The sequence below is a fragment of the Dermacentor andersoni genome, unplaced genomic scaffold (assembly GCF_023375885.2).
Source record: "Dermacentor andersoni unplaced genomic scaffold, qqDerAnde1_hic_scaffold ctg00000343.1, whole genome shotgun sequence".
Classification (NCBI taxonomy): Eukaryota; Metazoa; Arthropoda; class Arachnida; order Ixodida; family Ixodidae; genus Dermacentor; species Dermacentor andersoni.
Genome location: NW_027315032.1, coordinates 69,420 through 96,381, shown reverse-complemented (window position 1 = coordinate 96,381; position 26,962 = coordinate 69,420). Strand labels below are relative to the sequence as shown.

The following is a 26,962-nucleotide window of genomic DNA, read 5'->3' as shown; positions in this document are numbered from 1 at the left end:
ACACACGCGAGACAGATGATTTCTACCAAACAACGTGCTAAGCATGCCGATGCTGCTCTTTTTAGCACCCGCGCACGGATTCGTGCGAAAACGCGTTTTAAGCATGCACATGCATCTTTTGGTAGACGCTGATGAAGTTTTCTGCAAAACCACAAGATGTGCATGCAAATGGTGCTCTTGGCAGAACGCGCACGTGGATTTCTACCAAACGACGTGCTAAGCATGCCGATGCTGCTCTTTTTAGCACCCGCGCACGGATTTGTGCGAAAACGCGTTTTAAGCATGCACATGCATCTTTTGGTAGACGAGATTGAAGTTTTCTGCAAAACCACAAGATGTGCATGCAAATGGTGCTTTTCGCAGAACGCGCACGTGGATTTCTACCAAACAACGTGCTAAGCATGCCGATGCTGCTCTTTTTAGCACCCGCGCACGGATTCGTGCGAAAACGCGTTTTAAGCATGCACATGCATCTTTTGGTAGACGAGATTGAAGTTTTCTGCAAAACCACAAGATGTGCATGCAAATGGTGCTTTTTGCAGAACGCGCACGTGGATTTCTACCAAACAACGTGCTAAGCATGCCGATGCTGCTCTTTTTAGCACCCGCGCACGGATTCGTGCGAAAACGCGTTTTAAGCATGCACATGCATCTTTTGGTAGACGAGATTGAAGTTTTCTGCAAAACCACAAGATGTGCATGCAAATGGTGCTTTTCGCAGAACGCGCACGTGGATTTCTACCAAACAACGTGCTAAGCATGCCGATGCTGCTCTTTTTAGCACCCGCGCACGGATTCGTGCGAAAACGCGTTTTAAGCATGCACATGCATCTTTTGGTAGACGAGATTGAAGTTTTCTGCAAAACCACAAGATGTGCATGCAAATGGTGCTTTTCGCAGAACGCGCACGTGGATTTCTACCAAAACAACGTGCTAAGCATGCCGATGCTGCTCTTTTTAGCAACCGCGCACGGATTCGTGCGAAAACGCGTTTTAAGCATGCACATGCATCTTTTGCTAGACGAGATTGAAGTTTTCTGCAAAACCACAAGATGTGCATGCAAATGGTGCTTTTGGCAGAAGCGCACGTGGATTTCTACCAAACGACGTGCTAAGCATGCCGATGCTGCTCTTTTTAGCACCCGCGCACGGATTCGTGCGAAAACGCGTTTTAAGCATGCACATGCATCTTTTGGTAGACGAGATTGAAGTTTTCTGCAAAACCACAAGATGTGCATGCAAATGGTGCTTTTCGCAGAACGCGCACGTGGATTTCTACCAAACAACGTGCTAAGCATGCCGATGCTGCTCTTTTTAGCACCCGCGCACGGATTCGTGCGAAAACGCGTTTTAAGCTTGCACATGCATCTTTTGGTAGACGCGGATGAAGTTTTCTGCAAAACCACAAGATGTGCATGCAAATGGTGCTTTTGGCAGAACGCGCACGTGGATTTCTACCAAACGACGTGCTAAGCATGCCGATGCTGCTCTTTTTAGCACCCGCGCACGGATTTGTGCGAAAACGCGTTTTAAGCATGCACATGCATCTTTTGGTAGACGAGATTGAAGTTTTCTGCAAAACCACAAGATGTGCATGCAAATGGTGCTTTTGGCAGAACGCGCACGTGGATTTCTACCAAACGACGTGCTAAGCATGCCGATGCTGCTCTTTTTAGCACCCGCGCACGGATTTGTGCGAAAACGCGTTTTAAGCATGCACATGCATCTTTTGGTAGACGAGATTGAAGTTTTCTGCAAAACCACAAGATGTGCATGCAAATGGTGCTTTTCGCAGAACGCGCACGTGGATTTCTACCAAACAAAGTGCTAAGCATGCCGATGCTGCTCTTTTTAGCACCCGCGCACGGATTCGTGCGAAAACGCGTTTTAAGCATGCACATGCATCTTTTGGTAGACGAGATTGAAGTTTTCTGCAAAACCACAAGATGTGCATGCAAATGGTGCCTTTTTGCAGAACGCGCACGTGGATTTTCTACCAAACAACGTGCTAAGCATGCCGATGCTGCTCTTTTTAGCACCCGCGCACGGATTCGTGCGAAAACGCGTTTTAAGCATGCACATGCATCTTTTGGTAGACGAGATTGAAGTTTTCTGCAAAACCACAAGATGTGCATGCAAATGGTGCTTTTCGCAGAACGCGCACGTGGATTTCTACCAAACAACGTGCTAAGCATGCCGATGCTGCTCTTTTTAGCACCCGCGCACGGATTCGTGCGAAAACGCGTTTTAAGCATGCACATGCATCTTTTGGTAGACGAGATTGAAGTTTTCTGCAAAACCACAAGATGTGCATGCAAATGGTGCTTTTCGCAGAACGCCCACGTGGATTTCTACCAAACAACGTGCTAAGCATGCCGATGCTGCTCTTTTTAGCACCCGCGCACGGATTTGTGCGAAAACGCGTTTTAAGCATGCACATGCATCTTTTGGTAGACGAGATTGAAGTTTTCTGCAAAACCACAAGATGTGCATGCAAATGGTGCTTTTCGCAGAACGCGCACGTGGATTTCTACCAAACAACGTGCTAAGCATGCCGATGCTGCTCTTTTTAGCAACCGCGCACGGATTCGTGCGAAAACGCGTTTTAAGCATGCACATGCATCTTTTGCTAGACGAGATTGAAGTTTTCTGCAAAACCACAAGATGTGCATGCAAATGGTGCTTTTGACAGAAGCGCACGTGGATTTCTACCAAACGACGTGCTAAGCATGCCGATGCTGCTCTTTTTAGCACCCGCGCACGGATTCGCTCGAAAACGCGTTTTAAGCATGCACATGCATCTTTTGGTAGACGCGGATGAAGTTTTCTGCAAAACCACAAGATGTGCATGCAAATGGTGCTTTTGGCAGAACGCGCACGTGGATTTCTACCAAACAACGTTCTAAGCATACCGATGCTGCTCTTTTTAGCACCCGCGCACGGATTCGTGCGAAAACGAGTTTTAAGCATGCACATGCATCTTTTGGTAGACGAGATTGAAGTTTTCTGCAAAACCACAAGATGTGCATGCAAATGGTGCTTTTCGCAGAACGCCCACGTGGATTTCTACCAAACGACGTGCTAAGCATGCCGATGCTGCTCTTTTTAGCACCCGCGCACGGATTTGTGCGAAAACGCGTTTTAAGCATGCACATGCATCTTTTGGTAGAGGAGACTGAAGTTTTCTGCAAAACCACAAGATGTGCATGCAAATGGTGCTTTTCGCAGAACGCGCACGTGGATTTCTACCAAACAACGTGCTAAGCATGCCGATGCTGCTCTTTTTAGCACCCGCGCACGGATTCGTGCGAAAACGCGTTTTAAGCATGCACATGCATCTTTTGGTAGACGAGATTGAGGTTTTCTGCAAAACCACAAGATGTGCATGCAAATGGTGCTTTTCGCAGAACGCGCACGTGGATTTCTACCAAACAACGTGCTAAGCATGCCGATGCTGCTCTTTTTAGCACCCGCGCACGGATTCGTGCGAAAACGCGTTTTAAGCATGCACATGCATCTTTTGGTAGACGAGATTGAAGTTTTCTGCAAAACCACAAGATGTGCATGCAAATGCTGCTTTTCGCAGAACGCGCACGTGGATTTCTACCAAACAACGTGCTAAGCATGCCGATGCTGCTCTTTTTAGCACCCGCGCACGGATTCGCGCGAAAACGCGTTTTAAGCATGCACATGCATCTTTTGGTAGACGCGGATGAAGTTTTCTGCAAAACCACAAGATGTGCATGAAAATGGTGCTTTTGGCAGAACGCGCACGTGGATTTCTCCCAAACGACGTGCTAAGCATGCCGATGCTGCTCTTTTTAGCACCCGCGCACGGATTTGTGCGAAAACGCGTTTTAAGCATGCACATCCATCTTTTGGTAGACGAGATTGAAGTTTTCTGCAAAACCACAAGATGTGCATGCAAATGGTGCTTTTCGCAGAACGCGCACGTGGATTTCTACCAAACAACGTGCTAAGCATGCCGATGCTGCTCTTTTTAGCACCCGCGCACGGATTCGTGCGAAAACGCGTTTTAAGCATGCACATGCATCTTTTGGTAGACGAGATTGAAGTTTTCTGCAAAACCACAAGATGTGCATGCAAATGGTGCTTTTCGCAGAACGCGCACGTGGATTTCTACCAAACAACGTGCTAAGCATGCCGATGCTGCTCTTTTTAGCACCCGCGCACGGATTCGTGCGAAAACGCGTTTTAAGCATGCACATGCATCTTTTGGTAGACGAGATTGAAGTTTTCTGCAAAACCACAAGATGTGCATGCAAATGGTGCTTTTCGCAGAACGCCCACGTGGATTTCTACCAAACAACGTGCTAAGCATGCCGATGCTGCTCTTTTTAGCACCAGCGCACGGATTTGTGCGAATACGCGTTTTAAGCATGCACATGCATCTTTTGGTAGACGAGATTGAAGTTTTCTGCAAAACCACAAGATGTGCATGCAAATGGTGCTTTTCGCAGAACGCGCACGTGGATTTCTACCAAACAACGTGCTAAGCATGCCGATGCTGCTCTTTTTAGCACCCGCGCACGGATTTGTGCGAAAACGCGTTTTAAGCATGCACATGCATCTTTTGGTAGACGAGATTGAAGTTTTCTGCAAAACCACAAGATGTGCATGCAAATGGTGCTTTTCGCAGAACGCGCACGTGGATTTCTACCAAACAACGTGCTAAGCATGCCGATGCTGCTCTTTTTAGCAACCGCGCACGGATTCGTGCGAAAACGCGTTTTAAGCTTGCACATGCATCTTTTGGTATACGCGGATGAAGTTTTCTGCAAAAACACAAGATGTGCATGCAAATGGTGCTTTTGGCAGAACGCGCACGTGGATTTCTACCAAACGACGTGCTAATCATGCCGATGCTGCTCTTTTTAGCACCCGCGCACGGATTCGTGCGAAAACGCGTTTTAAGCATGCACATGCATCTTTTGGTAGACGCGGATGAAGTTTTCTGCAAAACCACAAGATGTGCATGCAAATGGTGCTCTTGGCAGAACGCGCACGTGGATTTCTACCAAACGACGTGCTAAGCATGCCGATGCTGCTCTTTTTAGCACCCGCGCACGGATTCGTGCGAAAACGCGTTTTAAGCATGCACATGCATCTTTTGGTAGACGAGATTGAAGTTTTCTGCAAAACCACAAGATGTGCATGCAAATGGTGCTTTTCGCAGAACGCGCACGTGGAGTTCTACCAAACAACGTGCTAAGCATGCCGATGCTGCTCTTTTTAGCACCCGCGCACGGATTCGTGCGAAAACGCGTTTTAAGCATGCACATGCATCTTTTGGTAGACGAGATTGACGTTTTCTGCAAAACCACAAGATGTGCATGCAAATGGTGCTTTTCGCAGAACGCGCACGTGGATTTCTACCAAACAACGTGCTAAGCATGCCGATGCTGCTCTTTTTAGCACCCGCGCACGGATTCGTGCGAAAACGCGTTTTAAGCATGCACATGCATCTTTTGGTAGACGAGATTGAAGTTTTCTGCAAAACCACAAGATGTGCATGCAAATGGTGCTTTTCGCAGAACGCGCACGTGGATTTCTACCAAACAACGTGCTAAGCATGCCGATGCTGCTCTTTTTAGCACCCGCGCACGGATTCGTGCGAAAACGCGTTTTAAGCATGCACATGCATCTTTTGGTAGACGAGATTGAAGTTTTCTGCAAAACCACAAGATGTGCATGCAAATGGTGCTTTTCGCAGAACGCGCGCGTGGATTTCTACCAAACAACGTGCTAAGCATGCCGATGCTGCTCTTTTTAGCACCCGCGCACGGATTCGTGCGAAAACGCGTTTTAAGCATGCACATGCATCTTTTGGTAGACGAGATTGAAGTTTTCTGCAAAACCACAAGATGTGCATGCAAATGGTGCTTTTCGCAGAACGCGCACGTGGATTTCTACCAAACAACGTGCTAAGCATGCCGATGCTGCTCTTTTTAGCACCCGCGCACGGATCCGTGCGAAAACGCGTTTTAAGCATGCACATGCATCTTTTGGTAGACGAGATTGAAGTTTTCTGCAAAACCACAAGATGTGCATGCAAATGGTGCTTTTCGCAGAACGCGCACGTAGATTTCTACCAAACAACGTTCTAAGCATGCCGATGCTGCTCTTTTTAGCACCCGCGCACGGATTCGTGCGAAAACGCGTTTTAAGCATGCACATGCATCTTTTGGTAGACGAGATTGAAGTTTTCTGCAAAACCACAAGATGTGCATGCAAATGGTGCTTTTCGCAGAACGCCCACGTGGATTTCTACCAAACAACGTGCTCAGCATGCCGATGCTGCTCTTTTTAGCACCCGCGCACGGATTCGTGCGAAAACGCGTTTTAAGCATGCACATGCATCTTTTGGTAGACGAGATTGAAGTTTTCTGCAAAACCACAAGATGTGCATGCAAATGGTGCTTTTGGCAGAACGCGCACGTGGATTTCTACCAAACGACGTGCTAAGCATGCCGATGCTGCTCTTTTTAGCACCCGCGCACGGATTCGCGCGAAAACGCGTTTTAAGCATGCACATGCATCTTTTGGTAGACGCGGATGAAGTTTTCTGCAAAACCACAAGATGTGCATGCAAATGGTGCTTTTGGCAGAACGCGCACGTGGATTTCTACCAAACGACGTGCTAAGCATGCCGATGCTGCTCTTTTTAGCACCCGCGCACGGATTTGTGCGAAAACGCGTTTAAGCATGCGCATGCATCTTTTGGTAGACGAGATTGAAGTTTTCTGCAAAACCACAAGATGTGCATGCAAATGGTGCTTTTCGCAGAACGCGCACGTGGATTTCTACCAAACAACGTGCTAAGCATGCCGATGCTGCTCTTTTTAGCACCCGCGCACGGATTCGTGCGAAAACGCGTTTTAAGCACGCACATGCATCTTTTGGTAGACGCGGATGAAGTTTTCTGCAAAACCACAAGATGTGCATGCAAATGGTGCTTTTGGCAGAACGCGCACGTGGATTTCTACCAAACGACGTGCTAAGCATGCCGATGCTGCTCTTTTTAGCACCCGCGCACGGATTCGTGCGAAAACGCGTTTGAAGCATGCACATGCATCTTTTGGTAGACGCGGATGAAGTTTTCTGCAAAACCACAAGATGTGCATGCAAATGGTGCTCTTGGCAGAACGCGCACGTGGATTTCTACCAAACGACGTGCTAAGCATGCCGATGCTGCTCTTTTTAGCACCCGCGCACGGATTTGTGCGAAAACGCGTTTTAAGCATGCACATGCATCTTTTGGTAGACGAGATTGAAGTTTTCTGCAAAACCACAAGATGTGCATGCAAATGGTGCTTTTCGCAGAACGCGCACGTGGATTTCTACCAAACAACGTGCTAAGCATGCCGATGCTGCTCTTTTTAGCACCCGCGCACGGATTCGTGCGAAAACGCGTTTTAAGCATGCACATGCATCTTTTGGTAGACGAGATTGAAGTTTTCTGCAAAACCACAAGATGTGCATGCAAATGGTGCTTTTTGCAGAACGCGCACGTGGATTTCTACCAAACAACGTGCTAAGCATGCCGATGCTGCTCTTTTTAGCACCCGCCCTATTGGAAAATCCTATTTAAATTCAAACTGGGTTATACAGGTTTAAACTGGTTTTAACAGGGACCTGTTTAGCAACAAACAGGTATAAACAGGGCCAGTTTACACACGAACAGGTTTGAACGGGGTCCCGTTTGGCATGCAAACAGGTATAAACTGGACCAGTTTACACACGAACAGGTCTGAACGGGGTCCCGTTTGGCATGCAAACAGGTATAAACTGGACCAGTTCACACATGAACAGGGCTGAGCGGGGTCCCGTTTGGCATGCAAGCAGGTATAGGCACGACCAGTTCAAGCAGAAATGGGTCTTAACAGGGGCCCTGTTTGCAACTAAACTGGCTTATACTGGACACAGTGGCACCATATAGGGTCGCCTGTTTGGCACAAAAGCTGGTTTATTCTGGAGCTTTGTGGCAACCATACTGGATGGTATCATGCATACGAGTTTAATGCTTGAATAGAACTGGGGAGGAACTTTTTATTGTTCGACATCCTGACAATTTAGCCCCTAGTGCTAAATTGGGGCCATTATCAAGCTCTACAGAAATTGCGTGACCACCTCAGAACATTCACAGACCAAACTGCGATATGCTAGCTGCGAATTTCAAACCGATTCCCGGTCCTGCCCAGTTGAAAAAGACACAGGAATTCCTGCTGCAACTACAGCAATTTCTGTTGTACGACAGAAGTTCCTAACGTTTCTGAAGTTGCGACAGACATTTCTGACGTTACGACAGCGATTCTGACGTCGCAACAGAAACATTCGGTCGCGACGGCCAAGAGTTCTGAAGTCGCAACAGAAGCACTTTCCGTCGCGGCCCTTTAAAATGTCAGCTTCGCATCGGTGGTGTACACTGTACTTATTTTCTTGCGCGGTATTCAATCGTGCTTCTTTGGAGCCGGCAGTACTGATAGCACCGACACCGGCATTAAAGTCGACGTTGCCAATTGTTATAATTGTGCCGTGACGACGCGGCACCAGCAACGCCCTACCGGCCTCCTCAAAATCGGCCGCTGATCAAAATCATACCATCTGCGGGAATGGCTGCGTATCCGCTTTGTTTTATTTGGTAAGATGGGGCACACAGGCCTGTGGACTTACATGTGCGGTTACACTGACACATTAGTTAATTTCCCAGAAATATTGCACAAGCATATGCGAAGCGGGAAAGAAGTTTTGGATTGTTCCACAAAGTTGCGTGAAAAGCTGTCTCGCTCGGGTCTCATTAATCTGGTACAGCGCTGCCGTGAGAAGCCAGTATTCTGTCGAGATGAAGACTCACCCACGAGTGTTTATGTAGCTATATTGTATTGAACACACGAATTATATGCGAGCTCAAAAGTGTAAAGAGCAAGAGACAACTGTCGAAATTAGCAGTAACAACCCTCAGTGTCCCCGGTCACCGTTGTCTGTTTCTGAATTTCGTATGAAATATGGATATCGTTACAGCAAAATCGATGGTCTAGCACTCCACGATGTACCTGTCGATGGTAACAACACTTTTGCTCATCTAGAGATGCGGCAGTTGACCCGGTGAAGTGAAAGCGCATCGTGGCTTTTAATATGCAAATGTAAACAGCAACCCAGACAGCCGTTTACACTCTTGACATAGCTTCAACGTACGCCAGCGGTGATGTTCGGCGTGGTGCAGTGGTAAGATGCTTGTCTCGGAACCGTCAGGTTCAAAGTTCGAATCCTAGGCAAAAGGCATTTTTTTTTTCTATTTTTATTTTTTTATTTCATTTCGTATTAATAATTTTACATAACCTTAAAATGACCTCTGTCAATTTTTAATCAAATATTGATCAGGAACTACAGAATTTTCGACTACAGGGCGTCACACTACAGAGAACAGAACGACAGTCACAACGTCCCAAAATACGACAGACTGAAAATTTGCTGTTGTGTTTTTCAAGTGGGTGAGACGTCTATACGGCGTATACGCAGATTGCTGTCCTCTCTATTAAAAGCAACGTTGCTGAAACACGTCGTACAAGACGCTGTACGACTCGCATAACATCGAAATACAACGCCGTCACCATCCATGAGATCACCGAAAGCGCGGTCGCTTTCGGTGGCGGCCTACAGATGGCAGCACAGGTAGCGCCGGTAAAGTTACAGGTGATATTATTTTGCCGTCCTCAGTTGTCGCCACATGTGAGTGCTTGCTGCATTGACGCCGTCCGATGTAGTTGTTTAATCGTGTGTACGCTGTGCCGAGAGAAATTGTGGTGCATTTTGTATGCATTGAGAATCACAAAACCCCTGGGACCGCGTAATGTAGCCCGCAGTGTACTTCGTGTGGTGCGCCGATGTCGAAGATATGACCCTTCGCGCTTCCTTTGTTCCGGGCTCATGAACAGGATCTCCTCCTCTGGCACTGTCGCATCGTATCGCGCTGTACGGAAGAATTTGGTGAAAGTTGTGCTCTTACGTCCTGTAGTTGATCCGCAATTCAACAGTGTGTGCGCCGGAAGGACCGTTGGTGCAGTCGATGCCGCGGCACCTGTGACGCTAAAAGGAGCGTTTTCCGAGTACGCCTAGAAAGGTAAGTCCGGCGCTTGCGCGCATTCTTCCTGTCTGTGGTTCGTGAAGTGTGCGTTGTTGTACGTATCGCAAGATCCGTACAACAAACGGATCCGGATTTGTAAAGCAGCAAGAATTATAAATGTGCTTTTCAAATGGTTGTTCTTCATGTCGCAGTGCACATTTAGCAAAAAGTTCCATGGAAATTGCCCTAAAACGTATTCATGTTACCAACAGTTCTGTCTGTGGTTTATTTACTTTCACCTATGAAGCACGCTAGCGCGGGTGGTTCTTTGATCTAAATGGGCACAAAAATTCAAGCAAAGAAAGTTACTGTTTGTGTACATAATTTTTCATTAAGAAATGGTATAGTCATTTCTAGAAGTAGTACGTCGATGTGTCGTCGTCACAGCTAACAGCTGCGCGAGATAGCACCCGATTTCTTCGTCGACGCATGGCCAGATTTTTAGCTTGTATGGAAATTCTTCTGTTTATAGTGTGTCGTCAGATGACGTGTATTAGTGTCCTGTGTGTTTTCGTGTACTTGTAAAGGATTCCGATCTAGCAGAGAAGCCGAAATTACATAAGCAATGTTTCTTTTTAATCGAAAAATCTTTCTCTTTTCTGTATTGTCTCTCCAGAAATGAGGTGGTCTGTTGTAATTTTAAGCGCATCGTCCTTTGGGAGCAGTGCTTTGTTGCGCCGCATAGACAAGTTAGGTTTTGGAACGCTTTTCATGTCCTAAGGAATTTTTTGATAGTACAATTCACATTTCACGTTATACAGCTGTACGTTTGTGTGAACCTTTTCATAGTAGATTCATGTTCTCTACAGTTCGATTTACGTGTTATTTAACCGCCTGTGATGTTACAATCAGATATTTGCACAACCAGTTGCAGCTTCATGTAACTGGTTGTATGAGACTTTTTTCAAAATATGACGTGATCTTTTTGTATCACAAGTTTGCAGTTTCAGCAGGGATTACAATATATAAGTATTTATTATTGTTTAGGGATGGCAAGATTTTGTGAACCAGAGGCACCTCCACATATGCACCTGCGGCACTTCTGCAGCCTCAACAGCACGGAAAAGTACCTGATGTGCATGCTGTGACAAGGTGTGTGCAAAGCAGTTGCTGCCACTTACAAGAGCTGCAGATTTTGTTGGTATCATCCATGTTTGGAAACTCCTGAATTTTTCGTGGGTTTACAAATGTGGGCTCATTTTACAATTTTATTAATGTCATTTTAGAAAGACAATGAAGTTGTGTTGGTTAAGATGTTTTAAAGCTGTTGAGAGATTGACGGTATGACATTGTTAAAATGCATGTAAAAAATTAATTATAATGGTACTTGTACTGCTTTATTATTAGCGATGCAATATCTCTAACGAGAACATCAGAGGGGCACGTGCTTTTAGGAAGTTTAGTCAGATAAATTCCTGAAGCAGCGTAAAGCTCTGTAATCTAAAAAAAAATGTTGTCAGTTACTGGTTTCAAGTTCGCTGCTGCTTTTCGTGCTGCACGAGTTAAATAATGGTTGATAATGTGTGTGTGACGTAATAGTTCTGCGCAAACACACGAGGTGGAGAGAAGTAATTAATAAAGGGAAAATCAGACATCCACCCGCTCGTACCATTTGCAACAAAGGAAACCTGTATGTGTTCCTCAAAAGGAAAGCCGCACAGTTGAAGAAAAATTCGTCCTGGTCCGGGACTCGAACCCGGGACTACCGCCTTTCCGAGGCAGCCACTCTACCATCTGAGATAACCAGCTGGCTAGCACATGGCAGGGCGAAGTCGAATTACTTGACAACGCGAAGCAAAAGCAAGGGTTTGACATAATATTTTTTTCTCCTTTATTAATTAATTACTTCTCTACACCTTGCGCATTTCCGCAGAACTATTACGTCAGACCCTTGCCTTTGCTTCATGTTGTCGACAAATTCGACTTGGCCCGGCCATCTGCTAGCCGCCTGGTTATCTTAGATGGTAAAGCGGCTGTCCCGGAAAGGCGGTGGTCCCGGGTTTGAGGCCCAGACCTGGACGGGTTCTTTTTTTCAATTGTGAGGCTTTCCTTTCGAGGAATCCGTACGGGTTTCTTTTGTAGCAATTGCTAGGAGCGGGTAGATGTGCGATTTTCCCTTTATTAATAATGTGTGTGTGTATGCAACAATGGGGGTGCTGAGAGCAAGCTTTAAAATAATGTGTGCTATGTCCCCAACAAAGAATTTAGTGTCTGCAGCATTTTTACAAAATATTAAGTTCACAGGTTGGCAGGTATGACATAATGTACAACACTTTTGCTGTAGATGCATTTTCATAACGTCCATTTTCTGTCTACTTGAATCGTATATTTAGAATTTGGCCCACCTTCAGTTTGATCAAGTTACATAGGTAGCCCCCTCTGAGTTAAATATAAATAGGAGCTATTGTAGATATGCATGATATACCTACTCACTGTATTGTGACAGATATTTTTAGGGATGTGTTGTGAGGCATGCTTTACCTGTATGTCTTGCTGCAGCTTGCCCGACAAAAGCGTAAATGCTTTGCCCACCTTTATTATTATGCTTTCATGTAGACTTCTAACATCTGTGCCCACATAGACTCCATGTTCTTAATTACATTTTTCTAAGTATTCACTGTTGTGCATTACATTATTGTGTTACATTACTGTGCATTACATGTTTTTCTTTGTTTTATTTTGGAGGGGGTATTCATTTCTATAATAGTACAGAGAATAGGAGTTCAAAACAAAAAGCCACGAAAGGTGGCTTAAAAGTGTATGAAGCTTGGAATTCTACATTCCATCCCCTAAAGCGCTACCAGTAGTAAAAGATTCCTAATTGTCTTTTTTAGAAGCTAGCTGCCAGATACATAGTCCCATTAGGAGAGTATGTTATTTTTTCTTCTTTGGTCTGACTTGTTTTGTTGAATGTTCTCCTTGTTCAGAATTTGTTTTCTTGCCACCTCATGCAATACTCCAACTGGAGCCTATGAGCTATGTGCATAATAAATAAGTAAATTCCTAAAGCATGCAACAAACCATGCAGCATAGCATTTAAATGTTGCCAGTTTATAATGCTTCTTGAGTGCAGCGCATCATGGAGCTTGAGGCTGATCTCTTCAGATGTAAAACAAATTGCAGGGTATGAAAATGTGGTCCTACAAACTGCTGGTTACGCATGTCAGTCAGCCTGTTGCAGTGGTCACAAGTGAGAATGTAACCAGAAGCTGGGCGTGCTCGGCCATTTTGCATATGGCACAGGATAAAGCTTCACCTCTGCCATTGCTTCTCTTATAATAATGGCCTCCGAGTATACATGCCGAGTTATGCTTCTGGGGACACCTATTAGTTAACCTGATCAGGTAATACCATTAGCCTTATGGGTGCTATAATGTTGCAGTGCCTGCAGGATGGCCAGCATTACAACACATTAAAATTATTGTACAAGTCATGCAATGGTATCGGGATTGGCCCACCAAGTGACAACCTTTAATTAAACACTATACCTGGGATCAGCTCACTCAGTCAGGGAGACATCCATGCATAAGGGGAGGGGTATGGCAAATAGAGGGCGTTCGATTAATCTTTCTCACATAGATAGCTGATACATATAATCTTTCTTAAATTGGATGCTTTGTTGCTCAAAGTGAAGTTACTTATGGGCATAATGTCAGCATTTCGATCCTATTTATGCTTAACGAAAGTTGCTTTGTTCAGTGTCACTTTTTATATTGTTTCGCTTGTGATTCTAAGCTCACTTGTTTTATCGCTGCTGTAGGTATGGCTGGACCTAGAGAAGAAGTGTAAGCAGACCATGCTATGTTGCTGATCTGCGCTGATCTCCACATCCAAGTTGGTCCCGCGACAGTTGGGCACCATTATGCCTTGCTTCATTGACAAGGTGATATAATATGGTGAGCTTGTACTTCAATATCGGTATTGAAAATTATGTTAAGGAAAAAAGACAAGGATTGGTCTTTATGATAGATACACTCATGTTCTTTCTTTAAGGTGTTCTTTTGACACTGTTCTGCATGGACAAATTTTTAGAGAATTATAACAGTCGTTTATTGCAAAGTGCCATGGCACTAGTTTATGCGTTAAACTAGCACTCTTTCACCAAAAAAAGCCTTATTTAGCACACAATTCACAAGGAAAGAAAGGAGGCAACAGGACAGAGTGCTACTAACAGTTCAGTATTATTGCTCGCACAGTGATATTGTGCAAAAGGTGAAAGGGGGAGAATAGATCTGAATACATGCTGTTCGCACAGAAACATGGTGAGCGTGACACTTATTTTACAATGATAAGAAGCAGTCTCACTGTCTAGTAATTCTCTGCATGGGGAGCTAGCGCTAGGTTCCTCGTCATACATATAAGAAAAGCCTCAGATATCTCTCCAGCGCTTTTGTCTTTATATTTTGTCACGATCAAGCAGCTTTCAAACATAGGTGCATGTGCGCCGAGAGCAGTGCACTACCACTGCTAACTGACCCATGCATCAAGTTTGCTTGGTCACGCTGCCAGTCATTTATACATTGGCCGGTTTATCCGATGTAGCCTCTACTGCACGAAATGGTATGTGATAGACACTGCACCTGTGTACTGTACGTGCTTTGTTACATGATTTTTTTTTTCAGAGATAGTGATGCAGGCCTTTTCATTATTTACATGCCTACACAACAAACCAAGCCAGCATGAGGCAACTGTTCTCGGCACGAAACAAACTTGATTCGTTAGTTTTCGTTCATTGGTGCGATCACACTAAGGCAGACAAGCTTGTAGGCTGTGCTTCTGCAATTTGTACAGCACACTGACAGCACTGGTGTGGGCCTCATCTGTGGGCTGACTTATGGCACCTTCTACAGCGCAGACCACTTGTGTTGGGCGAGGCACCAATGTTGACGTTTGTTCCCTTGTGCAAAACAGCAGTCCTAGGTTTTGAGTAGTTGTAGGAAGACAAGGTAAACACAACTTCCATGGCTTGAGTGGGCTCATTTCTCTTGGGGCATCTAGCTTTTTTTCTTGCAACTGTGCAGAGGTGCTTCCCTAGAGTCTGTGTGAAAATGGCATAGAGTTGTGCATTCGGGAACTCCTGAACAATGATCTGCTATAGTTAGGGCTTTGCGAAAATGCACTGTCTACCAATTGGTAGAAGGTGCATTATTCAGCCACTGATTTCCTGTTGGCATGCTTGCACTCGTGCTGTTAGTAATTTCTTGGCTTGCCGAATTATCTTGAGGCCCCACGCTGATGATGCTACCGATGTCGTCATGTGCAGACTTTTCAGGATGAGGTTTTTTGCTTTGCAAATGTTGTTGAAAGGTAGGTGGTGCTTACAGGTAGCTATTCTAGATATTAGGGGAATGAATTGGCCCATCTTGCTTCATCAAACATCGTCACGCCGACATCAGTTGCACAAACAAAAAACCTGGCCTACTCGCAGCGTCGTGCACGAAGAAACAAACAAATCAGCTGCTGGATTGTCTTGACATGGCATACTAAGCTGAGACCGGAACTGCTGTAGCTACAAACCAGGCAGAGACGATGATGATGAGCAGGGATTTGCAGTAGCGCCACTTCGTGGGGCAGCAAGGAGGCTCCGTTCAAAACAAAAATGTCGTTCAGCAAGCAGAACCATGCAACGGTCAGAGTCGGTGCATGGTGCTCTCGATCAAGTTGGCTCAAGGAGTGTCCGAAAAATCAGACGAGAGGTTGCAAGGCGACCGAACTTTCGGAAGTTGTTATACATTATGGTCCATGGGGAGAATGGCGGTGCCGTGAAGCAGACCGAGTAATCAAGTCCGAATTTTCGGAGTCCGGAAAATCAGTCGGCGACTGTACCTATACCTATGTGTCTATGTATACCTAGGTGCAACAGTGTTTGCTATGATCTGTGCAAGAATTGCTGTTGCCCGTAGATGCCCAACATGTCGGGTGTCAAGTTGTAAAATACCTTGCAAAAGTGATCTACGGAAAAATACCGCTTCTGCTATATTTCGCTTTTGCAAGAAATTTTGCGGCTGCTGGCACCTACCTTAAAAGGCTTTATATGGTCTTCGCATGGCCAGGGCCTTCTACTTTTGTGAGTTTGCTTATCTCGAAATTTACCCCGGTTTTTATAACTTCAAGTTGGCGGGATCCCTAGTCTCCTTTAACGTGTACCCAATAGACCTCACATAGGGGTTTTGGCATTTCCCTGCCATCTAAATGCAGCCATTGTGGCCGGGATTCAATCCCACGCCCTCTGCCTGAGCAGCGCAGTGTCAAAGCCAGTACACTACGGTATTTTGCTGGCAGAAGGGTTTAGTTTCTGAATAATTTATTATCTCAACCTGTCGGTGTTGTTTTTAAAGGTATTTCATGTTTGTATTCTGTTGCTTCAATACTAGTAATTATTGCTAATCAAACGATGTGTCCATCTTTTTCCTATAACACTTGCTTCAATCGCCTGCTAATTATGACAGCTTATTCTCCCACAGTACTCCATGTTCCCTTGAAACATAGGCATTGCATGAAACCACATATTTTTCAATAAGATTTATTCATTATCTCCTATGACCGGAATGCTGAACCTTTCTTATCTGTGGGAACATAGGCGAATTTGCCTATGTGCCAACCTGTTGCATGAGTCAAGATAAATTATTGGCTTTACTTTTTCAGGTGCCCTGCTCGCTCTCACCCAAGCAACCCACTCCAGCGGTCTTCTCTCGGCAGACTGGATGCATCGAAATACCGTTAGAAGGTCCAATAAACAGTGCTTGGGACATTTATGACATGCTTTTTTTTAAGCCGGATGACTTCAGGCTTAATGAAAGCTCAAGTTGGTGTACAGAAATACCTACGTAAAGTATACTTGTCTTTTTCACTTACAAGTACATGCCAATACTTTGCCTGACATTTTTCACCCCAAAATTACGCTTTACTGTGGATTTGTGAACAAACCATTACAACAAAAAGCACTGCATTAAAACGAGTACAAGTAATCGAACAAATACTAAATCTGCAAGAATTACATTTACATACTAGTAGTAAATATGAAAATGAGGTACAGTCTTCTTCAGGGTGCATTTTCTTGTAGGTCATACATAGAGAACGTACTCGTGGGTCATACAAAACTTGTTCATGATGTATCACATCAGTGTTGGTAGTGCTAATCAATTTATGCCGAAAATTGTGTTTATCTTCGTATCAAGCAATGTACCAGGCAAACCTACATGTGAAAGTGGCATTCTTGTTGCAAACATAATGCAGATCTACTTCTCTTCAATGCTGATCGCAAATACCCAAATGTACAAAATAGGTTTAAGAGTAAATTATATTAAGCAACATCAATCCATTCTGAAAGGACCAGGTATGAATGCAGCAAAATATAGGTCTGAACAGGGGCAAACAGGTCTGGGTTAGATAGGACGGGATTAAACGGGTCAGGATTAAACAGGATTTAAACGGGTCAGGATCAAACAGGATTTAAACGGGTCAGGTTTAAACAGGATTTAAACGGGTCAGGTTTAAACAGGAATAAACAGGATTTAAACAGGTCAGGACTGAACAGGATCAAACGGGGTCCCGTTCCATAACCCTATTTGATGAAACCCGTTTGAAAACAAATAGGATTTTCTAGTAGGGCGCGCACGGATTCGTGCGAAAACGCGTTTTAAGCATGCACATGCATCTTTTGGTAGACGAGATTGAAGTTTTCTGCAAAACCACAAGATGTGCATGCAAATGGTGCTTTTCGCAGAACGCGCACGTGGATTTCTACCAAACAACGTGCTAAGCATGCCGATGCTGCTCTTTTTAGCACCCGCGCACGGATTCGTGCGAAAACGCGTTTTAAGCATGCACATGCATCTTTTGGTAGACGAGATTGAAGTTTTCTGCAAAACCACAAGATGTGCATGCAAATGGTGCTTTTCGCAGAACGCGCACGTGGATTTCTACCAAACAACGTGCTAAGCATGCCGATGCTGCTCTTTTTAGCAACCGCGCACGGATTCGTGCGAAAACGCGTTTTAAGCATGCACATGCATCTTTTGCTAGACGAGATTGAAGTTTTCTGCAAAACCACAAGATGTGCATGCAAATGGTGCTTTTGGCAGAAGCGCACGTGGATTTCTACCAAACGACGTGCTAAGCATGCCGATGCTGCTCTTTTTAGCACCCGCGCACGGATTCGCTCGAAAACGCGTTTTAAGCATGCACATGCATCTTTTGGTAGACGCGGATGAAGCTTTCTGCAAAACCACAAGATGTGCATGCAAATGGTGCTTTTGGCAGAACGCGCACGTGGATTTCTACCAAACGACGTGCTAAGCATGCCGATGCTGCTCTTTTTAGCACCCGCGCACGGATTTGTGCGAAAACGCGTTTTAAGCATGCACATGCATCTTTTGGTAGACGAGATTGAAGTTTTCTGCAAAACCACAAGATGTGCATGCAAATGGTGCTTTTCGCAGAACGCGCACGTGGATTTCTACCAAACAACGTGCTAAGCATGCCGATGCTGCTCTTTTTAGCACCCGCGCACGGATTCGTGCGAAAACGCGTTTTAAGCTTGCACATGCATCTTTTGGTAGACGCGGATGAAGTTTTCTGCAAAACCACAAGATGTGCATGCAAATGGTGCTTTTGGCAGAACGCGCACGTGGATTTCTACCAAACGACGTGCTAAGCATGCCGATGCTGCTCTTTTTAGCACCCGCGCACGGATTTGTGCGAAAACGCGTTTTAAGCATGCACATGCATCTTTTGGTAGACGAGATTGAAGTTTTCTGCAAAACCACAAGATGTGCATGCAAATGGTGCTTTTGGCAGAACGCGCACGTGGATTTCTACCAAACGACGTGCTAAGCATGCCGATGCTGCTCTTTTTAGCACCCGCGCACGGATTTGTGCGAAAACGCGTTTTAAGCATGCACATGCATCTTTTGGTAGACGAGATTGAAGTTTTCTGCAAAACCACAAGATGTGCATGCAAATGGTGCTTTTCGCAGAACGCGCACGTGGATTTCTACCAAACAACGTGCTAAGCATGCCGATGCTGCTCTTTTTAGCACCCGCGCACGGATTCGTGCGAAAACGCGTTTTAAGCATGCCCATGCATCTTTTGGTAGACGAGATTGAAGTTTTCTGCAAAACCACAAGATGTGCATGCAAATGGTGCTTTTTGCAGAACGCGCACGTGGATTTCTACCAAACAACGTGCTAAGCATGCCGATGCTGCTCTTTTTAGCACCCGCGCACGGATTCGTGCGAAAACGCGTTTTAAGCATGCACATGCATCTTTTGGTAGACGAGATTGAAGTTTTCTGCAAAACCACAAGATGTGCATGCAAATGGTGCTTTTCGCAGAACGCGCACGTGGATTTCTACCAAACAACGTGCTAAGCATGCCGATGCTGCTCTTTTTAGCACCCGCGCACGGATTCGTGCGAAAACGCGTTTTAAGCATGCACATGCATCTTTTGGTAGACGAGATTGAAGTTTTCTGCAAAACCACAAGATGTGCATGCAAATGGTGCTTTTCGCTGAACGCCCACGTGGATTTCTACCAAACAACGTGCTAAGCATGCCGATGCTGCTCTTTTTAGCACCCGCGCACGGATTTGTGCGAAAACGCGTTTTAAGCATGCACATGCATCTTTTGGTAGACGAGATTGAAGTTTTCTGCAAAACCACAAGATGTGCATGCAAATGGTGCTTTTCGCAGAACGCGCACGTGGATTTCTACCAAACAACGTGCTAAGCATGCCGATGCTGCTCTTTTTAGCAACCGCGCACGGATTCGTGCGAAAACGCGTTTTAAGCATGCACATGCATCTTTTGCTAGACGAGATTGAAGTTTTCTGCAAAACCACAAGATGTGCATGCAAATGGTGCTTTTGGCAGAAGCGCACGTGGATTTCTACCAAACGACGTGCTAAGCATGCCGATGCTGCTCTTTTTAGCACCCGCGCACGGATTCGCTCGAAAACGCGTTTTAAGCATGCACATGCATCTTTTGGTAGACGCGGATGAAGTTTTCTGCAAAACCACAAGATGTGCATGCAAATGGTGCTTTTGGCAGAACGCGCACGTGGATTTCTACCAAACAACGTTCTAAGCATGCCGATGCTGCTCTTTTTAGCACCCGCGCACGGATTCGTGCGAAAACGAGTTTTAAGCATGCACATGCATCTTTTGGTAGACGAGATTGAAGTTTTCTGCAAAACCACAATATGTGCATGCAAATGGTGCTTTTCGCAGAACGCCCACGTGGATTTCTACCAAACGACGTGCTAAGCATGCCGATGCTGCTCTTTTTAGCACCCGCGCACGGATTTGTGCGAAAACGCGTTTTAAGCATGCACATGCATCTTTTGGTAGAGGAGACTGAAGTTTTCTGCAAAACCACAAGATGTGCATGCAAATGGTGCTTTTCGCAGAACGCGCACGTGGATTTCTACCAAACAACGTGCTAAGCATGCCGATGCTGCTCTTTTTAGCACCCGCGCACGGATTCGTGCGAAAACGCGTTTTAAGCATGCACATGCATCTTTTGGTAGACGAGATTGAGGTTTTCTGCAAAACCACAAGATGTGCATGCAAATGGTGCTTTTCGCAGAACGCGCACGTGGATTTCTACCAAACAACGTGCTAAGCATGCCGATGCTGCTCTTTTTAGCACCCGCGCACGGATTCGTGCGAAAACGCGTTTTAAGCATGCACATGCATCTTTTGGTAGACGAGATTGAAGTTTTCTGCAAAACCACAAGATGTGCATGCAAATGGTGCTTTTCGCAGAACGCGCACGTGGATTTCTACCAAACAACGTGCTAAGCATGCCGATGCTGCTCTTTTTAGCAACCGCGCACGGATTCGTGCGAAAACGCGTTTTAAGCATGCACATGCATCTTTTGCTAGACGAGATTGAAGTTTTCTGCAAAACCACAAGATGTGCATGCAAATGGTGCTTTTGGCAGAAGCGCACGTGGATTTCTACCAAACGACGTGCTAAGCATGCCGATGCTGCTCTTTTTAGCACCCGCGCACGGATTCGCTCGAAAACGCGTTTTAAGCATGCACATGCATCTTTTGGTAGACGCGGATGAAGTTTTCTGCAAAACCACAAGATGTGCATGCAAATGGTGCTTTTGGGAGAACGCGCACGTGGATTTCTACCAAACAACGTTCTAAGCATGCCGATGCTGCTCTTTTTAGCACCCGCGCACGGATTCGTGCGAAAACGAGTTTTAAGCATGCACATGCATCTTTTGGTAGACGAGATTGAAGTTTTCTGCAAAACCACAAGATGTGCATGCAAATGGTGCTTTTCGCAGAACGCCCACGTGGATTTCTACCAAACGACGTGCTAAGCATGCCGATGCTGCTCTTTTTAGCACCCGCGCACGGATTTGTGCGAAAACGCGTTTTAAGCATGCACATGCATCTTTTGGTAGAGGAGACTGAAGTTTTCTGCAAAACCACAAGATGTGCATGCAAATGGTGCTTTTCGCAGAACGCGCACGTGGATTTCTACCAAACAACGTGCTAAGCATGCCGATGCTGCTCTTTTTAGCACCCGCGCACGGATTCGTGCGAAAACGCGTTTTAAGCATGCACATGCATCTTTTGGTAGACGAGATTGAGGTTTTCTGCAAAACCACAAGATGTGCACGCAAATGGTGCTTTTCGCAGTACGCGCACGTGGATTTCTACCAAACAACGTGCTAAGCATGCCGATGCTGCTCTTTTTAGCACCCGCGCACGGATTCGTGCGAAAACGCGTTTTAAGCATGCACATGCATCTTTTGGTAGACGAGATTGAAGTTTTCTGCAAAACCACAAGATGTGCATGCAAATGCTGCTTTTCGCAGAACGCGCACGTGGATTTCTACCAAACAACGTGCTAAGCATGCCGATGTTGCTCTTTTTAGCACCCGCGCACGGATTCGCGCGAAAACGCGTTTTAAGCATGCACATGCATCTTTTGGTAGACGCGGATGAAGTTTTCTGCAAAACCACAAGATGTGCATGAAAATGGTGCTTTTGGCAGAACGCGCACGTGGATTTCTCCCAAACGACGTGCTAAGCATGCCGATGCTGCTCTTTTTAGCACCCGCGCACGGATTTGTGCGAAAACGCGTTTTAAGCATGCACATGCATCTTTTGGTAGACGAGATTGAAGTTTTCTGCAAAACCACAAGATGTGCATGCAAATGGTGCTTTTCGCAGAACGCGCACGTGGATTTCTACCAAACAACGTGCTAAGCATGCCGATGCTGCTCTTTTTAGCACCCGCGCACGGATTCGTGCGAAAACGCGTTTTAAGCATGCACATGCATCTTTTGGTAGACGAGATTGAAGTTTTCTGCAAAACCACAAGATGTGCATGCAAATGGTGCTTTTCGCAGAACGCGCACGTGGATTTCTACCAAACAACGTGCTAAGCATGCCGATGCTGCTCTTTTTAGCACCCGCGCACGGATTCGTGCGAAAACGCGTTTTAAGCATGCACATGCATCTTTTGGTAGACGAGATTGAAGTTTTCTGCAAAACCACAAGATGTGCATGCAAATGGTGCTTTTCGCAGAACGCCCACGTGGATTTCTACCAAACAACGTGCTAAGCATGCCGATGCTGCTCTTTTTAGCACCAGCGCACGGATTTGTGCGAATACGCGTTTTAAGCATGCACATGCATCTTTTGGTAGACGAGATTGAAGTTTTCTGCAAAACCACAAGATGTGCATGCAAATGGTGCTTTTCGCAGAACGCGCACGTGGATTTCTACCAAACAACGTGCTAAGCATGCCGATGCTGCTCTTTTTAGCACCCGCGCACCGATTCGTGCGAAAACGCGTTTTAAGCATGCACATGCATCTTTTGGTAGACGAGATTGAAGTTTTCTGCAAAACCACAAGATGTGCATGCAAATGGTGCTTTTCGCAGAACGCGCACGTGGATTTCTACCAAACAACGTGCTAAGCATGCCGATGCTGCTCTTTTTAGCACCCGCGCACGGATTCGTGCGAAAACGCGTTTTAAGCATGCACATGCATCTTTTGGTAGACGAGATTGAAGTTTTCTGCAAAACCACAAGATGTGCATGCAAATGGTGCTTTTGGCAGAACGCGCACGTGGATTTCTACCAAACGACGTGCTAAGCATGCCGATGCTGCTCTTTTTAGCACCCGCGCGCGGATTCGCGCGAAAACGCGTTTTAAGCATGCACATGCATCTTTTGGTAGACGCGGATGAAGTTTTCTGCAAAACCACAAGATGTGCATGCAAATGGTGCTTTTGGCAGAACGCGCACGTGGATTTCTACCAAACGACGTGCTAAGCATGCCGATGCTGCTCTTTTTAGCACCCGCGCACGGATTTGTGCGAAAACGCGTTTTAAGCATGCACATGCATCTTTTGGTAGACGAGATTGAAGTTTTCTGCAAAACCACAAGATGTGCATGCAAATGGTGCTTTTGGCAGAACGCGCACGTGGATTTCTACCAAACGACGTGCTAAGCATGCCGATGCTGCTCTTTTTAGCACCCGCGCACGGATTCGCGCGAAAACGCGTTTTAAGCATGCACATGCATCTTTTGGTAGACGCGGATGAAGTTTTCTGCAAAACCACAAGATGTGCATGAAAATGGTGCTTTTGGCAGAACGCGCACGTGGATTTCTCCCAAACGACGTGCTAAGCATGCCGATGCTGCTCTTTTTAGCACCCGCGCACGGATTTGTGCGAAAACGCGTTTTAAGCATGCACATGCATCTTTTGGTAGACGAGATTGAAGTTTTCTGCAAAACCACAAGATGTGCATGCAAATGGTGCTTTTCGCAGAACGCGCACGTGGATTTCTACCAAACAACGTGCTAAGCATGCCGATGCTGCTCTTTTTAGCACCCGCGCACGGATTCGTGCGAAAACGCGTTTTAAGCATGCACATGCATCTTTTGGTAGACGAGATTGAAGTTTTCTGCAAAACCACAAGATGTGCATGCAAATGGTGCTTTTCGCAGAACGCGCACGTGGATTTCTACCAAACAACGTGCTAAGCATGCCGATGCTGCTCTTTTTAGCACCCGCGCACGGATTCGTGCGAAAACGCGTTTTAAGCATGCACATGCATCTTTTGGTAGACGAGATTGAAGTTTTCTGCAAAACCACAAGATGTGCATGCAAATGGTGCTTTTCGCAGAACGCCCACGTGGATTTCTACCAAACAACGTGCTAAGCATGCCGATGCTGCTCTTTTTAGCACCAGCGCAAGGATTTGTGCGAATACGCGTTTTAAGCATGCACATGCATCTTTTGGTAGACGAGATTGAAGTTTTCTGCAAAACCACAAGATGTGCATGCAAATGGTGCTTTTCGCAGAACGCGCACGTGGATTTCTACCAAACAACGTGCTAAGCATGCCGATGCTGCTCTTTTTAGCACCCGCGCACGGATTCGTGCGAAAACGCGTTTTAAGCATGCACATGCATCTTTTGGTAGACGAGATTGAAGTTTTCTGCAAAACCACAAGATGTGCATGCAAATGGTGCTTTTCGCAGAACGCGCACGTGGATTTCTACCAAACAACGTGCTAAGCATGCCGATGCTGCTCTTTTTAGCACCCGCGCACGGATTCGTGCGAAAACGCGTTTTAAGCATGCACATGCATCTTTTGGTAGACGAGATTGAAGTTTTCTGCAAAACCACAAGATGTGCATGCAAATGGTGCTTTTGGCAGAACGCGCACGTGGATTTCTACCAAACGACGTGCTAAGCATGCCGATGCTGCTCTTTTTAGCACCCGCGCGCGGATTCGCGCGAAAACGCGTTTTAAGCATGCACATGCATCTTTTGGTAGACGCGGATGAAGTTTTCTGCAAAACCACAAGATGTGCATGCAAATGGTGCTTTTGGCAGAACGCGCACGTGGATTTCTACCAAACGACGTGCTAAGCATGCCGATGCTGCTCTTTTTAGCACCCGCGCACGGATTTGTGCGAAAACGCGTTTTAAGCATGCACATGCATCTTTTGGTAGACGAGATTGAAGTTTTCTGCAAAACCACAAGATGTGCATGCAAATGGTGCTTTTGGCAGAACGCGCACGTGGATTTCTACCAAACGACGTGCTAAGCATGCCGATGCTGCTCTTTTTAGCACCCGCGCACGGATTCGTGCGAAAACGCGTTTTAAGCATGCACATGCATCTTTTGGTAGACGCGGATGAAGTTTTCTGCAAAACCACAAGATGTGCATGCAAATGGTGCTCTTGGCAGAACGCGCACGTGGATTTCTACCAAACGACGTGCTAAGCATGCCGATGCTGCTCTTTTTAGCACCCGCGCACGGATTTGTGCGAAAACGCGTTTTAAGCATGCACATGCATCTTTTGGTAGACGAGATTGAAGTTTTCTGCAAAACCACAAGATGTGCATGAAAATGCTGCTTTTCGCAGAACGCGCATGTGGATTTCTACCAAACAACGTGCTAAGCATGCCGATGCTGCTCTTTTTAGCACCCGCGCACGGATTCATGCGAAAACGCGTTTTAAGAATGCACATGCATCTTTTGGTAGACGAGATTGAAGTTTTCTGCAAAACCACAAGATGTGCATGCAAATGGTGCTTTTCGCAGATCGCGCACGTGGATTTCTACCAAACAACGTGCTAAGCATGCCGATGCTGCTTTTTTAGCACCCGCGCACGGATTCGTGCGAAAACGCGTTTTAAGCATGCACATGCATCTTTTGGTAGACGAGATTGAAGTTTTCTGCAAAACCACAATATGTGCATGCAAATGGTGCTTTTCGCAGAACGCGCACGTGGATTTCTACCAAACAACGTGCTAAGCATGCCGATGCTGCTCTTTTTAGCACCCGCGCACGGATTCGTGCGAAAACGCGTTTTAAGCATGCACATGCATCTTTTGGTAGACGAGATTGAAGTTTTCTGCAAAACCACAAGATGTGCATGCAAATGGTGCTTTTCGCAGAACGCGCACGTGGATTTCTACCAAACAACGTGCTAAGCATGCCGATGCTGCTCTTTTTAGCACCCGCGCACGGATTCGTGCGAAAACGCGTTTTAAGCATGCACATGCATCTTTTGGTAGACGAGATTGAAGTTTTCTGCAAAACCACAAGATGTGCATGCAAATGGTGCTTTTCGCAGAATGCGCACGTGGATTTCTACCAAACAACGTGCTAAGCATGCCGATGCTGCTCTTTTTAGCACCCGCGCACGGATTCGTGCGAAAACGCGTTTTAAGCATGCACATGCATCTTTTGGTAGACGAGATTGAAGTTTTCTGCAAAACCACAAGATGTGCATGCAAATGGTGCTTTTGGCAGAACGCGCACGTGGATTTCTACCAAACGACGTGCTAAGCATGCCGATGCTGCTCTTTTTAGCACCCGCGCACGGATTCGCGCGAAAACGCGTTTTAAGCATGCACATGCATCTTTTGGTAGACGCGGATGAAGTTTTCTGCAAAACCACAAGATGTGCATGCAAATGGTGCTTTTGGCAGAACGCGCACGTGGATTTCTCCCAAACGACGTGCTAAGCATGCCGATGCTGCTCTTTTTAGCACCCGCGCACGGATTTGTGCGAAAACGCGTTTTAAGCATGCACATGCATCTTTTGGTAGACGAGATTGAAGTTTTCTGCAAAACCACAAGATGTGCATGCAAATGGTGCTTTTCGCAGAACGCGCACGTGGATTTCTACCAAACAACGTGCTAAGCATGCCGATGCTGCTCTTTTTAGCACCCGCGCACGGATTCGTGCGAAAACGCGTTTTAAGCATGCACATGCATCTTTTGGTAGACGCGGATGAAGTTTTCTGCAAAACC

The 26,962-nt window shown here is 45.9% G+C and overlaps 1 long non-coding RNA gene across 1 annotated transcript; it reads left to right on the top strand.

Moving 5' to 3' along the window:
* Window positions 1–8,448: 8,448 nt before the first annotated feature.
* On the top strand, window positions 8,449–16,899 carry LOC140214505 (uncharacterized). Its single transcript, XR_011891436.1, has 4 exons — window positions 8,449–10,141; window positions 11,132–11,236; window positions 13,905–14,040; window positions 16,790–16,899. It is a non-coding gene; the product is annotated as an uncharacterized lncRNA (long non-coding RNA).
* Window positions 16,900–26,962: the final 10,063 nt, after the last annotated feature.